This window comes from Motacilla alba, chromosome 4A (genome assembly GCF_015832195.1).
Source record: "Motacilla alba alba isolate MOTALB_02 chromosome 4A, Motacilla_alba_V1.0_pri, whole genome shotgun sequence".
NCBI lineage: Eukaryota > Metazoa > Chordata > Aves > Passeriformes > Motacillidae > Motacilla > Motacilla alba.
In genome coordinates, this window is record NC_052045.1 from 6,889,765 (window position 1) to 6,905,063 (window position 15,299).

Below are 15,299 nucleotides of genomic sequence, written 5' to 3' on the forward strand. Positions count from 1 at the left end.
GCAAACAAACAGTTAAACACACGTAGTTGTCTCCCATATTAATTCTCCTTGGTATCATTTACAGCTGATATCCTTTCAGTGCATGAAACCACAAAGGCAAAGTAAGTGAAAGCATAGAAGAATCAGGGCTCAGATGGTGAAATCTTCTAAAATGAAAGAGTAAAAGTTTTCCTATGGTTGAGAATAGCCCTCTTATCTCTCAGGCAGGCAGCAAACTTTCCTCTCTGAAGAATAGGTAAGTAGGTATCACCAAGTGAGGCAGTCTGGCACAAATGTGCTTGAGAAGAAGCTCTACAATATATTGCCATATGCTGAGAGAAACACATAAGCTCCATTACTCTTATTAATTCTGCAGCAAAATTATTTTTCCAAATCTTCCCAAACCAGATGTGGAAATATTTAGCTACCTTGCACTCCTTCGGGCTCACGACTGAACTAAGTGTTTTGAAGCAGATGGGAGGCAGAGGGAGATGGAAACCGTGACTGGTTTCAGTGAAACTCATGGATTTCCCAATTCATGGTATCATTTACTGACATAATGAAACTAATTTGGGCTTTTCTTCTGTCTCTTTACAGTCAGGTATTTTCACCAAGGGGATGAAATTTCCCTTTCCAGCAAACAAAATTGGATTTCTTTCCTGCAAGGAGTACAGAAATGTAGACTTTTTTTTTTTTCAGAAGAAAAATTGAGAGTTAATTAAGTTTTTTATTAGAATACTTTGTTAGATGTAGGCAGTGCAAAATACTAAACTAAAAGGCAGCAGCTTCAATAGCCTGTCTCATCACTGACTCTCCCAAATCACAAATCAGTCTGCAAAACAAAAGGGAGGTCAGCTTGCTTTCCTCCTCGGCACCCCCTGTGGGTTACACAGCCCTTCTCTGCTGGGTTTCTGCGTCTCCTGCCCCCTTGGTGTGCTCTCATGAAGCTGGGACACTCAGGACCATCCAATGAACATGTCTGCCGGGGTGATGGGCTTCCTGGGAAGGGCTGAGCTGATCCTGAAGCCAATGACTGCCACGCAGCCGTGGGTCTCCCACCGCTCTCCTGGGCTGCAGCCAGGGCACAGCAAGAGGAGCTGCCCCACAAGACACTCTCTGTGCCCTCTCCATTAAAAGACAATAATTATTTTTTGCAGTTTTCAGCACCCACTGCAATAAATAATGTTGGGCAGACATAATTACACACCCTTTTCAAGCTGTGCAGCTCTCAGGGTGGGTGGGGACTCTGCCATGCACGGTGTTTGGATGTACACGTGCGTTCCTGCAGGGAGCTCTGCTCTGTCCCTTCACACCTGGTCGAGTTGCTCCCAGCAGCATCATTCCCAGCAGGGCAGGCTTTGGGGCTGGCACGGGGCCTGATCCTGCACCCCATCCTGAGGGCAGCCTGGAGGCACTGCCTGATCACTGCCTGCACATCCTCCCCTGCTCCCCATGAGAGCTTTATCACACCCACTAAACTTGACATTTCATAAAGGAGAAAAATTAATGAAAGACGAGCAGAGAGAGGCACTAATTTAGGAAAAGCACTAATTAGACATATTCTGGGTGGTCTCATTTTGGCGTTCTGCCTTTTGGGCTAGACAGGTTTTGCTGCTGCTTCCCTTTCTCACACTTTTTCTCCTCTCTCACCTTTCCCAGCACCTACAGCCATCCCTGCAGGGGATTTCTGTGCTGTCGGGCCCTGGTGCCTGGGGGTCACAAGGTGCTGCTGCCTGCCCCTTCAGTGGGTGCAGGACTTTCCTCCATCTCCCCAGACTGTTGCATCCTTCCCCAGCACACAGTGTCTGGACACCTGCACTGTCAAGGAAGCCAGGGCGGGTCACAGGTACAGACAGACCAAGGCATGGGAAGTCCCAGGGATGACTGCAGCTTTCAATGTCCAGTGATGATGTGAAACAGACACACAGACACACACATACATAAAAATACTACTTATTGCTCTACAAATAATGCCACAGTTTGCATTTTCAATAGCAAGGATAAAGTTCTTAGCAGAATTCACTGGAATTGGGCCAGGTGTGGCAGCTAAGTGCCCAGTATTCTGTCCCAAAAGACACAATTGTATGAGAATTTGCAAAGCAGCGTGTGGTGCAGTCACTCTCCATGCAGGCTTTGGCCTCCTGCTCACACAACATCTCTTTGCACCTAGGACAATATGAGAAATACAATTTGAAGCCTGTTTTGAGGTTGCTTCTGCACTTTGATTTGCTGAATTGATTCCTGGTGCAAACCTGCAGTATGACACAGAAAGTCAGATCTTGCATGGCTTTAAATTCCAGATTTATCCCTGAAGTCTCCATGCTAGTTGGAGGCACTGTGAGATAAAAAGCATTTAAAAGAAAGGAAGATGTGAACAAAGTGCCTCCCTGTGAGCTCTGCCAGCATTGATGGGAGGGTATGAGCAACAATTCTTCATCCTGCTCCTCAGAGTGAAAAACACTCTCTTGTACAGCAGGTGCAACTCAAGGTAATTGAGTAATTAAAAAAACCTGAGCAATTTAGAGTAAAAAGCTTGTGTAAAAGTATATTGTGCCCTGGCCATATAGAAACTTAATTAATGTATATCCCCAGGAGCAATGCTTGTCTTCCTGTTAAAACTCTGCTAATAGGATGACTGGAGCACAGCCAACCTGCACACCCAGTGCCATGATTTCCTTCCCCCCCTGGAACACAGCACAGGCAGCTGGGATCAGCACAAAATGGTTATACCAGCTCAAAAATGCCTTATTAGAAAGCAACACCTCATTTCAGAAAAATGTCAGTTTCCAGAAGTGTCATCAAACAAAACCCAGGATTTTCAAAAGCAACCAAAATCTCTGTGCAAACTGGGTCCCTCAAACCCCCCTGAGACAATTTTCCTTAGGCAGGGTCCAAGAGCCACCAAAGCAAGTGGTCTTGGGCTGGAGAGCCACAGTGCTGCAAGACACTTCCCAAAGTCTTCCCATTCCATCCCAGGGTAGGAAAGCAGGGAACCACCAGCAGTCAGAGAGCTTGGGACTGGTGTGCCGGGCTTTCCCCAGCATTTGGACTCTTGTTCCTGTCCTGCACAAGCCCAGCCCATCTCTCTGAAACAGCTTCACTGCTTGGGTTTTCTTTGGACTATTGTAGGAACTAGCCTTTAGGAATTAATACATTTTCCAGGTAAAAAGCTAGGAGCCAGACCATCTTTCCTAGGAGGAGGACCAAGGGCATCTAAAGACAACCACTAACCCACCATTTCAGACTCCTTGCATGTCTAAGGAGTTCCTCCTGGAGCTATTGCCTTGAATTGTACAAAATGGCTCTTGGACAGTATAATTTAAGACTATGTGTCATATGGCAGGGGTCCATGGGATGGTCACAGAGCACAATACATAAAATGTTCAGCTAGAAATATCAGTTTTCCTACAGTATCAGCATAACAATAACTTTTGCAACTGTCTGATGTTGGGACTGGTTTGTATTGCAAATGTCCTTGTCTAATCTACAGCCCAGTATTAAATAACACATTATCCTATCATGACATTTGGCTTTGCCAAGAGAGTACAATATTTATATGTACATGCCCACAGCACTGTATTTCTGACAGAATACTGTATCAATGACAAATCACAGGTTTGGTAACACAAGTCAGAAAAAGTTTTAAGCGCGCTGGCATTGGGGAAGTCAGAGGAGTTGTTTACATACAGAACAATCACAGGAACAGACAAAATTATTGTGTGCTGATAAATATTGATCTTCAAAATTGTAAACACTTTTGCACGCAGAAGCTGGAGAGCTGCTGCAACAGATAATTGCTCAATGTTATTTCAAATCAAAAGGCAAAAATTGCTTTCAAGATGTGAGCAGCTCTTCACTCATGAGTTGGGACATCTTCTGCTGATGACATTTACTCAAGGGCAGAGTCAGCAGACATCCCCACAGCCAACGGGCTGGTGGTCATCTCACAAAGACAACACTTTTGCCAGAGAGAAAAAAGTGGGAAATGCTTCAGCCCTTTCTGGAGTGACCTTGATGTGCAACTTCCCTCCCACCCCTTTGACCTCTGCTTTTCATATCCTGCCTCTGTCTGCTCTCAGATTCCATGGGAAAACCTGCGCAGTGATTTTGGGATGTGATCCTGCAGCAGCACCTTCTCCCCTGCCCTCTTTCCATGCTTGCTGTAGTTGATGCATCCATGGGGAGAGCTCACAAAAGAGTCAGAAATATAGAGGGAAATGGCTCTGAGCTGAGCCCAGGCTCTGAACAGCCAGGTCACAGCAGCAGTGCCAAGGGCTTGCCTGGGACAGGCTGGAATATCTCACTCTTCCCCGCCCTGAATTTAGTTAGAATGTTTTACAGGCAGTTTTCTATCGAGATGTTGGCCACGCTATCAACCCACCCCCTCCCCTGCACATAATCAAAATATTTTGATAACCAAAAAATGTCAGGCAATACAGCACATTTTGCAGTAAATAAATACAGCAAATAACTGCGAAGGCAAGGAGGGGAGGACTGGGGAGCTGGTGCCTCTGCTGAAGGTTTCCATCTCCAAACAACAAAAAGATCCTTTAAAATTAGTGTTTCAATAAAAACCAGATCTTTTCTACAAAAAATAACCCCCCTCTAGTGAAAGAAAGGAGGCTGATGGGAGGGAATGTCATGCTGCTGGTTCGCACCTCAAGAGCAGAGCACAGGCCCCGGCCCAGCCGCGTGTGGGCCCAGCAAGGCCCGGCAAGGCCCGGCCGCTCCTCGCGCCAGACAAGCAGCGATTCCATGATCCTGGCACACACCAGATATGTGTGACAAATTGCAATGACAAGGCTGTGCTGGCAGGCTGGATGGCAGGCAGTGAAATCCCTGTCCAGACAGCGCTATGCTCCGGGCACTCTTTGAGCCGAGGCAAGGCGGGAGATGCTGCCAAAACCCCACGGGCATGGCCGCCACACCCATTTTCCACACTGCAGAGGGGCTGAGGCGGCTGCGAGCACCGAGGGTGCCCAGGAAACCAAGGCTGGGACTGTCACAGCACATGCAGAGCTGGGGGAACTGCAGAACGCCAGGGCTGGTGCACAAGGGCAGATGAAGGAGACATGGAAAGAAACCAAGCGCTAACCCACTGTTCAGTCTGGTCACAAGGGACTGGAGGAAGGGTTAGTGCAGAAGTCAGAGCTCAGGACAGGCAGTTTACTGTGCTGGAGGGGTAATGCAATAAATGAAAGACCCTGGTCCCCATTCTGCACACCAGGAACCCCTGTTCTGTTCATTGGGAAACACAAAATGCTGTGGCTGTACCCACACCTGGTCCTTTCCACTGTCCCAGGCACCCCAGGCTGCCCACCTGCACTCCCTGCGCCCTACACAGCCCCTGCAGACACAGGGACCCCTTTTCCCATGCTAAGCCCAGTGTTAAGATGCAGTCAGGGGCTGGCTAGACACTCCTCCAGAAGCAGCCCAATTTATTAGCCCAGTAGCAGTGGAAAGTTTCCAGGCTGGGCGGGATGCTCCAGCAGCGAGGCGGGCGGCGACTGGGGGCTGCCCCAGGCTCTTGCAGCAGCAGGAAAGCAGGGGCAGCATGGGCAGCACAGCTCTCAGACCCCAGGGGCTGCTTTTGAAGAGGCGCTTCTCTTCAGCTGTTTGTCCCCTCCAATGTCACTTGTCCCACCAGCAGCCCTCCTCAAAGGGCACATAACCTCCAAGTTTTTTCTTTATTCTCCTTGCACTCGCAGAAGCAGATGCAAGCCCAGCATTTGAGCTGGTGCTGGGCAGACAGAATTGGTCTCCTCGATGAGTTTCCTGCCTTTACCACCAGCCTGCAGCACAGAAGGAGTGGCCACAGCTCACCCCTGTGACAGGGAACAGAAAGCTCACCCCTGTGACAGGGAACAGAAGCATCTCAGCAGGCCACATTTCAGACGTGTGGTGAGGGATGTTTATTTTTTTTAACCAGTTCCATGGCTGCCACCTCCGCAAGGGCATCACATTCTGAGTGTCTGACAAGCCCCAGCCTGGCTGGGTGTCTATATCCTGAGGCAAGGGAAAACCAGAGGGCATCAGAGCATCTCCATATTCCCTGGAATGGGACAGAGATGCCCCGAGAGCCAGGGGACAAACAGGACCCAGGCAGGGCCCCCACAGGTGTGCCCGTGGGAGGGCAAGCAGCAAATAGCTCTGCTGGGGTATTTTGGGCTTTTTACTTTCAGCCCCAGTGATCCGTGGGGTGCATCTTTGCTTGGCAGCAGCAACCGTACAGCATCCATCTGCAAAAACACCCCAGCAAACAGAACCCCTGGCCCTCCCCCCAGTCTCTGTGAGCAGCATTCATTCCTCGCTCTCGCTGTAGATCCGGCATGCCGAGTCCTTTCTCCCCAAGAGTATTCTCCCTTTACAAAGCAAGATCATAAAGCGGTGACATAATCCAAGCTTGGCAAACACTTTTGCTGATGTTAAGCCAGTGCCTTTCGTGGTTCTCACTGCAGCTTTTGAGGCCGTGATATACATGGCGCAACCAGCTGATTAAATGTGCAGGAGCCTCCCAAGATACCATTTCATCCGAAATGCTGACATTTATATTTGACTTCCAATAAGTGTGGGGCACTTTTTTTTTTTTTTGTTTAATTAGTTCTCACAAGGGTGGGAGTCAGACACAGCTACACAATGAAGTTCTCCATAAAATAGGTATGATTCAACCAGATGACTCCTGGCCAGACTCCCTAACCCATCTACCTTGCAGCGGAGCCTCGAAGCCAAATTAATTAGAGGCCACCCACAAGAAGATGTGATTCTGTGTAGGTGAATCTCTTTGCCCATTCAATCCCTACCACATCTGCTGAGATCTCAACATTCACGCTAAGGGTGAGTGGGAAGGCTCTGGTGCTAAATAAATGACTCGATTCGTTTCGTTTTGGCACCGAGACTTAGCTAGCCAGTGAGGCCGAGTAGTAAACAATAGTAATGTGGAAAAAAAGTTTAGAAAAAAAAGAAGCAGCATATAAGATGCCTCAATGAAGAGGTGTGATTGTTGGCAAAATGTGTCCCATTTGAGTTTATGGGATGTACAGAGTCTTTTTATTAGGGATTTATTTTTGCTATTAGCGTAACAAAAAGGGACCAATTGTTTCTGCCATCTGAGAAAACTCTTGGTGGAACAGGCATAAATCCAGGAATAATTAAGAAAATAATAGTGCACACCCAACAAGAAAAACATTATTTGTTTAAAGATGAAGTCCCTCTAGAATACTTGGTAGTGATTGCGTTTCTTTCAAAAGAGGGGGAAAAACCCTTCTAAATGAAAAGCAGCAGCCATCAGCTCATCTCTAAGATCTCGAGTGGAAAAAGCGTGGGGCTGTAATCCCCCTCAGTGGTGAGGCTTTTCCGTTTTCATCGCTCTTATCAGCCTTTGCAAGTTGCAAAATAAAAGTGTTTTGCCCCTACATGTTTCCATCAGAAGATCAAAAGCACTTCACAAAGCAGAATTAATTGAGCTTCGCTGCTTCACCTGTGAGAATAGAGCAATTATTTAGCAACAGGGTTTGGGGTTTTTTTTTGCTGTTTGGGGTGGGGGTAGAAATAAAAACTGCAGGAAGAATTCAAACCCACCAGGCCAACAAGCGACTTGGCAGCTTCAACCACTTCCAATGATGAATGTGACAAATCTGCAGGTTTCTGACCACCAGATCAGGGTTCTCCTTTTGGAAGGGAACATTTTGCCTCAGCATCACTTTTCCCAGGCCTCAGCTTGCCAGGCTCCCCACCGGCACGAATCACCATTCTCCCAAGTTCTGACTCTTCACATTTAAAAGTCTCTGGAAAACCATGTCTCCAAAGAGCTCATCCTCCCTGCGAGCGTGTTGCGGTGCCATCGCACACCCGGGATGTGCACTGTGGGCTCCAAAATCCTGCTCCCCGTGCTCCTGTGTGACTCTGGGCAGGTTATAAGGCTATGCCGGCTGGACGTGGGAAAGCCTGCAGGTCGGAGAAAGGCACACTGAGAATCAGTGTTTGTGGAGAACTTAGCATCACAGTAATGGGGCAAAAAGAGAACAGCTTTAAGTCTCATTCTGAGTCATGCGAGTGCATGGACAGAGCCACACTGAGTAGTAAGACATCAACTTTTACCCAAGTAGGGCTGGAAAAGCATCATCCCTTTTCCTTCTGGGTTATAAGAGGCCATAAACCCCCGACAGAAGAGGCAGCGGAACGAACCGTTTCGCACGAAGGGCGAAGCGGAGCTTCCCCAGCGCTCCGTGTGTTTTACAAACATCTGTTTACTTTTTCCCTATTTGATTTTTTTTTTTTTTCTCTGGCCGAGACTTTCGGCGGCTGCGGGGGCGCGGCAGTCCCGGCTCGCAGCCCTGGACCGGGGGCAGGTGACCTCTCGCCCCGGCGGCCCCGCAGCCGCAGCCGGGCCGTGCCGGGGCCGCGCACCGGCCCCGGGCGCTCCCGCAGCCCCGCGCTGCCCGCCCCGCCCGCGCCCAGCCCAGCCCAGCCCAGCCCGGCCCGGCCCGGCCCGCCCCGGCGGGCGGAGCCGCGGCCGCCCCCGCTCCCAGCAGCCTTTGCAGCCGCCTACAATGAAATTTGCGAAGTTTTTTCGGTTTCGGCGCCATTTTCGAGTGGACTCGGAGGTGAGGAGGGAGGGCGGGCAGGGCGGCGGGGCCGGGGCGCGGCGGGGGGCGGCCGGCGCCCCCGGTGCCCTGTCCCCGCTGCGGGCGGCACGGCGCGGCCCGGCCCGGCCCCGCGGGGGGGGCACGCGGGACGGGGCGCGGCGGGGGGGGCTCGGCGGGACCCCCTCCCGCCGCTGCCCCGTGGGCGGGGTCGCGCCGCTCCCCGCGGGGCACGGCCGGACACGGGCCCGGCCGAAACTTTGCGAGGCGGCCGCAAAAAACTTTAAAAAAACCCCCAAACAACCCCCCCAAAAACTGCTAAAAAAACTTTTTTGGGGGCGGGGGGGGTGGGGAGCGCGGCCGCACCGGCAGCCGCCCCGGGGGGAGCCGCCCCGCGCGGCACAAAGCCGGCCCGGGGGCGCGGGGCCGCGGCGCGGCGGGCGGTGACAGCGGCGGGGGGCGGCGGGCGGGGCCCCCCCGGGCCGTTGGTGCGGGAGCGGCGCGCGGGGCCGGTTCCCACGTGGGTGCGGGGCGCCCCGACGACCCCCGGCTGCCTCTCCCTCGCGGCTTTTTTTTTTTTCCTTTCCCCCCCCCTCACTGTTTAATAATTTTTAAATATTTTTTTTTCTTTTGAGTCGCGCCCGCCCCCCGCAGGTGGGGCTCGGGGTTGATTTTTTTTCTTCTTCTTTTTTTTTTTCTCTTTTTTTTTTTTTCCCCCCGTTTCCCTCTTTTTTTAAAGCGAACGCGGGGACCCGCGGGGCTGCCGGCCCGGCGCGGAATCTGCGCGCTCCCGCACGTAGAAAATAGTTTTATACATTTAAAAAATAATACCAGCGTAACCAAAGAATAATTGGCCGAAATAATTTAAAATATTAAAGAAAATCCAATTGGCAGCCAGCTTTTGCTTTTTTTTTCTGTTTTCCCCTCTCTGGTTGCTCGCTTTGTACAGGAAATTTGAATATCCTGGCAAGGGCCAGCTTCCCAGGGCAGCCTCGCAGCTCTCTGGGAGCTGCAGTGATGGAGCAACATGCACAGCGCTGGGACTTTTCCCTCTCTAATTGATCCTACGTACAATATTTTTCCCGTATACGCCTTGGGTATATAAAGACAATTTTTTTGCGTTTGGAGAGTGAGTTTTCCAAGGTTAAATCAATATTTGCTCCCCCCAAAAAACAAAAATTCCGCTTCTGTGTCTTATGCGTGTTAAGTGTAGGTAAGGGACCATCTGCCAAGTTTCATCATCTTCTGTTCTGAAGAAATCCAAAGAACTCACCGGCAACTGTGAAAGTCTGTATTTAGTTAATCGACTTTGGTAGGAAATACAGTAAAACTCAGCTGCTAATGCAGTAAACGTTTATGAAATATAAGAGGGGAGCTTTAAGTAATGCTTCATGCAAACATAACCCAAATCTGAAAAGGAAAAAAAAAATCAGTGTGCTTGTTATATTTTGAATTATTGTTCATATGATCAAAAAAAAAAAAAAAAAAACTAGTTTTTTTGTTTGGTTTTTTTCCCTGTTCTTAACAAATAAACTTTGTAGAAATTGGGCTTCCAGATCTGACCCTTGTTGTTTAGAGCTGGATGAGATGACAATGCTAAAACTTGGAAGTAACAAAAAGCATCATACTTTTCTTCTCCTCAGCAGTGTTGAGAAAAAGCTGTGGATCCTGGAATTTTACTGTGGATTTTACTGGTTTTCTGGAGTGCTGTAAGTCCAAGTCTTGTCCCACAGGCCTTTCTTAGCTCCAGTAGCTCCCTGTCCCACTAGCAGCCCTGCCTCGGTAAACACAGCTGATCCTGCTGGTGACAATGTTGGGCTCGAGTTTCACACGGAGCGGAGTTAACGAATTCATTTTTTGCGTTATTTCACCGTGCCCTTTGTAGCCGCAGTTTGGTTTCGGCTGTTCAGCCCCACCTAAGAGCGTGTCGATGGCGTGTGGTTAGCGCGGGGAAGGTGCGCTGTGCTGGAGGGAAAACCTGCTGGGGTTCATTCGAGCTGTGTGCGCCTCCCTGGCCCTTTTATGGGCAAATTAGAGAGGAAAAAAAAACCCTATTTTTGATGCAGCGCGTGAGGAGCGACCCGCTCTCACATGGCTTCGACAAGAACAGGCAGGAAATGTATTTTCTGCGTTGGTTTTGTGCCCCCGGGAGTGAGTCGTGGCTGGGCAGAGCAGCGATTTTGGGTGATGGGGAGACGCGCTGTGGGTGCCGTGCGAATGAGGGTGGCTTGGCTGAGTGCAGTTCCCCCTGCTCGGGCTCCTTCACAGCCCCTTCTCCTCCCGCAGCCCTGCCAGGCGGTTCCTGCCGGGACAGGGCTGGAGCCATGTGGTGGCTGTCGATCAAGCACCGGCTCTGATCCCAGCCCTTGGCCACATCTGTAAATATTCGGACGTGACTTTTGTTTAAACCCCATTGTTCAAAAGGAGGCAGCAACGAAAGTGTTGGGATTTTTCAGAGGCAGGCAGATATGAAGTGTTCTGCTGGTGTTACTCACACCCTTATTTTCGTTTTGTCACCGTAAATTTGCCTCGCTGATGAGTGCCTGGGACCTTCAGCTGTAATGAGATGATTTACTTTAGTCTTCTTGTAAAATAATAAATGCCTTTTTTTTTCAATTGTTTCAAATTAGAACAATGACTTCAGGATTTGTTTGTGCATGTCTCCTAGAAAACAGTTGGTTAGCAGAGCTGGGGTTTTTGTTCCTATTTTTTTTTTCCTATATATAGGAAATGCTTAATATTTACTTGTCTTTGAGCTCACCTAGCCCTGAAATGTGTGGGTCAGTAAAGGCTCTGTATGCAAATCTGTCCTGTCATGAGCTCCTGTATTTATTTCCTTTCCTTTCCCATGGTGCTCCTTCTCACTTTTTTTCCCTTCTCTTTTTTTCCTGGTTAGTGTCAGTGAGGAGGGATGAGGTTGCATTTTAAGGGAATCCAGTATTTCAGAGGGAATTTGTTTTAGCTTTGTGTGTGTGTTTGGGATTGGAGGGGGGGGTGTTTTTTACTTAATATATACTTTGGCAAGCAGAAGTTGCATTGTTTTGTGAATTGCATTAATGGTTTTCTGCATGTTCAAATTCCCCAGTTATTTGGGGGATTTAATTAAACCTCTGTAGGTGGCTGGCTTACGTAGATGACAGGTAGAAGTTTCTATTTCTAGAAGGAGCTGGTGCACACACTGCAGGCGTGGAGCTCTTGGCAGCAGGAGGGCTCTTGCAGTGCTTTTCATTGAGGCAGAGCTTTTGGGGCAGTTCTTCTCATGTTTGGGGTTACCAGTAAGCAGGACACCCCTGTTCCTGGCTGTAGTGAGATGCTGCTTGGAAGTTGAAGGTGCTCCTGGGATGCTGCCTCTACGTGACAGTGAGAGAGGGCACTTGTGATGTCACCACAAAAGCATCAACCCCCAATCAGCCTCTCTCCATCTCATCTCCTGCCCTAGGCCTGGCTTATCACCTAAACCAGCATAATTAAGATGTTTCCTTTGCTTCTGGTCTGCCAGGACCTGTAGAGTTGTTCTGGCTGCTGCTTTCGGGGGGAAGGTGCTGGCCGTGCTTGTGCTCAATGGCTTTCCCACCTGCCCTGAGCTGCCCCTGGTTTTTCTGGCTATCTGTCCTTGCTCTACAGCACCTGGGTTATGATTGGTGTAATATATATTATGTATATGTATATAATTATTGGGTTATGATTGGGTGCCACTGCCCAGAGTCACGCTGAGCCAAGGGTGCCAGTAGCCCCAGCTGCAGGCATGGGGAAGATGGAGAGAGGAGGGATATAGCTACTTTTCTGCATAGTCTGCACTATCTGGAGCTGAAAACTTGATTTGTTTTTTTTTTTCTTCCCTGATTTAAAAAATACTTGCACCTGTCTGTGTGTGCCTTGGAAGGGGACCTGGCCAACAGCCCTGGTCCCCCCTGCTGGAGTTGCCCCTCTCTGCCATCGCCTCTCAAACCCTTTCTGTTGTTGCTTTGTAGCTCCCACTGAAGCAGTGATCTGGCTCTCCAGAGAGGCCGTGCAGGAGCTGATGTGCCTGTGTTCAGAGGTGAGTTGGGAAGGTAAGCTCACATCCCACCTGCTCCAAAATACTGCATCTACATCCCTGTGAGTAAATGCAGGTCCCTCTGACACACATATCCCTTCTTGGGTACTGCAGGTAATACCTAGGAGATGTTCAGGTGAACTCAGATCACCCTGCTCAGCTGCCAGTTCCTGATGTAAAGTTGAGTTTCCTAAGCACAAACTAAGTTTGAAAGAAGCTGAAGTGGGAGATGGGATAATTCAAACATGGAACTTTTTATTGCATGAAATATTGCTCCTGTCATGTCGTAAATGTGCATATTTTCTCAGATACGTATTTCACTGCCTACCCCAAATTTCCAGTGGCCCAATACTTGGTGTGACTTTTGATTTTCCCTCTGTGCTAGAGGTTGGTGGAGGTATATTGAACCCTTGCTTGAAAAGTCCTCCTTACTGAAAAGAGCTCTTGCCCTTGTTGTCGAACTAAAAGTCTGGTTTACATAAATATTTTATATAAATATAAAAACATTAATTAAAACGTAAACCTCAAGCACTATCAAAATGGATTCTAAAAGCTCAATGTGTTTGCTGTTGCTTTTTTCTTTCGGATTCATTTGAAGAGATGAAAGAAATAAGATAGCACAGGTACAGTCAAGTAAAACATTGTTGCAGAAGTAATTAATGGTAATGTTATGTGGGGGGTGTTTTGATTTAGCTCGTCCAGGCTGAGCACTGGGTGCATGTTTGCTTTGCAGCAAGTAGCAGCTGCTCATTAGGGAGTTGGCCCTGGTGCTGTCAGTGTTGAGGATGCTGAAGTGGTGAAAATATACTGCTTTTTTGTTGGCAAATATTTGATTTCAAATTTGAAATGGCTTGGCACGGGTCACAAGAGCTTTTGAGATTCCTATTTTTAAGTTTGCTGAAGAGGCAGGGACTCGGTGGCGCGTTGGGCACAAGGGGATGGCACAAGAATTCAAACCCAGGGCGTCATTTCTGACATTGTTCAGGTTTTTTTGTGATGCTGCTTTTTAAGAAAATGAATTGAAGGAAGTTGTCCCATAACTGGTGGGGCGGGGGGGGAAGGTTGAAAGGAAATACAAAAAATATCAGTCTGTCTGCAGAGCTCCTGTGCAGCCCAGGCAGGCTGGTGTGTAAAAATGCCACTGGCAGCTGCCTTCTGCAGGGCTGCAGTCCCTCCCTGCCCTGCTTTCTGCTCTGGTACAGGCAGGGAATGTGATGAAGTTCCAGAGATCTTAAATTTCTGGTCGTATAAGGCTTGTCCATTCACATAATAAAGAAGCGTAATTTACTCTTTTTATAAATAAGGATTTTTTTTACATATCTCAAAAGTCAAATTGAGCTGAATGAAAGTACTGTAATGAAAATTTAACAGGTTTCAACTGTTGGAATATGGATTTATTTATCTGAAATGTTAACGCTGTGACTTCTGGAAAATCCTTGATGTTCAGCATAACCTAAGAGGAAAGTAGAAGGTGATATTTCCCCACAGTTGGAAGGGCTGGGAAGTTCTGCAGGCTCTTCACAGTAGCAGAAGCAACAGATCTTCTGGATCTGAAAGTGTATTATTTGCTGGGACCCAATGCTAAGTGTGGTTTGGGGGAACAGTTATTTTCTGACCTTGTTTCTGAAACTGGTTTGTCTGCACTGTATAACTGCTTCTTCTCTTATAGTTACAGACTGTGTGATAGCACCTGTGAAGAAAAAAACCCTGTCCTGTGGTGGTAATGCATGCATGTTAAATGTCTTCATTGTAGAGTGCTCTTCAGTTCTTTATATCATGGTTTTAAAAAAATTATATATATATTCAAAATACCATTTGGAATGTCAACATTCAGTGGGCTTTGAGGAGATGTAGCAGCACATCATGGTTTGTAGGGACAAGGAGATACAGACCATTCTGGGCTGCCTCATTACCTCAAGGATAAGACAAGAAAGTGAGCTTCTGGTTATCATAGATGTGGAAGCTAACACATTCCCATGTATCTCATTAGTTCAGGTATGTGTAGACACGTTCTCTTGGTGCTTGTACTGTGCACATCCTTTACATCCCCTGGGAGCTCGTGTGTCTGGCCCTGCAGGCAGGAAGGACTTGCAGCTCCTTTTTGTTCTCCAACGTGGGCACGACCACATCCTATACAATACCCACCCTCAGCTATTGCTCCCCGGGCCTTTCCCTGGCGAAGGATCAGCCAAGGGACCCTTGCCCTGTGTTTGGGGCAGAGAGGGGGGTCTGGAGGCCGTGGAGAGCTGTCAGCAGTGCTCTAGCAGCACGTAAATACTGGAGTTTGGGATTGCCTGTTGCTCTCCAGTATTGCATTGCTGCTTTAGTGAGGCTGGAAATCGGTCCCTGCTGCAGGGCTCTGGCTCTTGGGGTCCCCCCCTGGCACCCCCACGGTGCTTCCCACACTGCAGGGGGCTCCTGGCTCCCACCCCAATAAACCACCCCAATAAACCACTGCGGAGGCAGCAACCAACGAGGGCTTGGTGTCGTCAATGGGGAAGGGGAGGGGCTGCACCCCAACGCTGCTGCTGGGTACCCAGAGCCCCAGCCCAGGAGTGGAGGGGACAGGGAGCCCTGCCTGCTGCCCAGGAGATGGCGATGGCCCTTCCCTGGGCTCTGGGACACGGAGGAGCTGGGGCTGCACGGGGGCAGTGCTGGCCCCTGGGTGCACCCTACCTCAGAACCTGGGAGGGGGTGTGGGG

At 49.0% G+C, this 15,299-nt stretch overlaps 2 long non-coding RNA genes across 3 annotated transcripts; one reads left to right on the top strand and one right to left on the bottom strand.

Moving 5' to 3' along the window:
- Positions 1 to 6,556: 6,556 nt before the first annotated feature.
- On the bottom strand, positions 6,557 to 8,098 carry LOC119695015. The gene is made up of 2 exons (XR_005255033.1): positions 7,558 to 8,098; positions 6,557 to 7,456 (listed from the first exon to the last, which is right to left on the bottom strand). It is a non-coding gene; the product is annotated as an uncharacterized LOC119695015 (long non-coding RNA).
- A 392-nt stretch (positions 8,099 to 8,490) lies between these two features.
- On the top strand, positions 8,491 to 15,073 carry LOC119695164. Of its 2 annotated transcripts, none has more exons than XR_005255065.1 (3): positions 8,491 to 8,582; positions 10,208 to 10,270; positions 12,533 to 15,073. It is a non-coding gene; the product is annotated as an uncharacterized LOC119695164 (long non-coding RNA). The 2 variants fall into 2 exon arrangements; XR_005255066.1 differs by having other exon boundaries at positions 8,527 to 8,582; positions 10,205 to 10,270.
- Positions 15,074 to 15,299: the final 226 nt, after the last annotated feature.